The sequence below is a fragment of the Cervus elaphus genome, chromosome 29, assembly GCF_910594005.1.
Source record: "Cervus elaphus chromosome 29, mCerEla1.1, whole genome shotgun sequence".
Lineage (NCBI taxonomy): Eukaryota > Metazoa > Chordata > Mammalia > Artiodactyla > Cervidae > Cervus > Cervus elaphus.
Genome location: NC_057843.1, coordinates 63,728,063 through 63,729,517, shown reverse-complemented (window position 1 = coordinate 63,729,517; position 1,455 = coordinate 63,728,063).

The following is a 1,455-nucleotide window of genomic DNA, read 5'->3' as shown; positions in this document are numbered from 1 at the left end:
TCAACTGTCAATAGATCATCAAATCTAGCCAAGAACCAGATACACCAAGTAGATAACAGTTCTATAGTGTAGCCGTTTGTTAGTGCAGTCATTGAAAAGACAAATTAATATAATTAAATGTACTGCTCTTTTTTTCTGATATGAATTATTATGAAACAAATACAGGCAGCTACTATCATGTCTATTTTATTAGATATTCAGACACAGAGCTGTCATCTGACTGCTCTGTTACCTTATAGAGGCAGACCTTGGTGCAGGTTTTGATTCTGGCTCCTGACTTATAGGCCTGTTTTCTAAAAGTATCTTGGGGTATGTTACTATTGTTGTTGCTGTCGTTAGCTTAACGTGAGTGTGTGAGCCAGAGACTTTTATCTTCATACTCACACCCTGAAACCCCACGTGGACACAGCATAGCTCAGTCCTGGAGGTCATGCCATATATATTTAAATTGTAATGGGCAAACCCCAGCCTCACCAGACCCAGCTATTCCCATTGCTTTCTGCCAACTGACTGAAGACACAGCTTTAAGCCATTGGAACTTCCTAGGCAAAGAGTCTGTACTTTGACATTTGCATTTATCTTATTATGTTTGATTGGCACATTGAGATCCATAAGCTTGTGGTTAATATACTGCCAAGGATTCTTAATTAAGCTGGTTGTGCAAAAAATGCATCAGAGTCTCTTGAGAAATGTATAATCTTTGCCAGTCATTCACATTGATTTTCCTTTGCTGCTCTGGTGGCATAGCAATAGTGTTACAGGGAAGATTGGAGGTTTGACATAACAAGCTTCCAGTAATCTGGTCCTGCCATTTGAGATGGGAAGCTAGAAAAACCGTCATGATAGAGAGGGGAGACAGCAGAATTTGTTGTTGTTCAGCCGCTAAGTCGTGTCCAACTCTTTGTGACCACATAGACTGTAGTACACCAGACTCCCCTGTCCTTCACTAGTTCTCAGAGTTTGCTCAAATTCATGTCCACTGAGTCAGTGATGCTATCTAACCATCTCATCCTCTGCAGCAGCCCCCCTCCTTTTTTTTGCATTCAAACTTGCCCAGCATCATAGGCTCTTCCAATGAGTCAGTTCTTTGCATCAGTCGGCCAAAGCATTAGAGTTTCAGCTTCAGCATCAGTCCTTCCAATGATATTCAGGCTTGATTTCTTTAGGATTGACTGATTTGATCTCCTTGTTGTCCAAGGGAATCTCAAGAGTCTTCTCCAGTGCCACAATTGGAAAGCATCAGTTCTTCAGACCTTATCTTTCTTTATGGCACAATGCTCACATCCATAAGTGAGTACTGGAAAAACCACAGCTTTGACTATATGGACTTTTGTTGGCAAAGCGAGGCCTCTATTTTCAATATGCTGTCTAGAGTTTCCCTGGTAGCTCACGCAGTAAAGCATCTGTATGCAACACAGGAGACTCCGGTTCAATCCCTGAATTGGGAAGATTCCC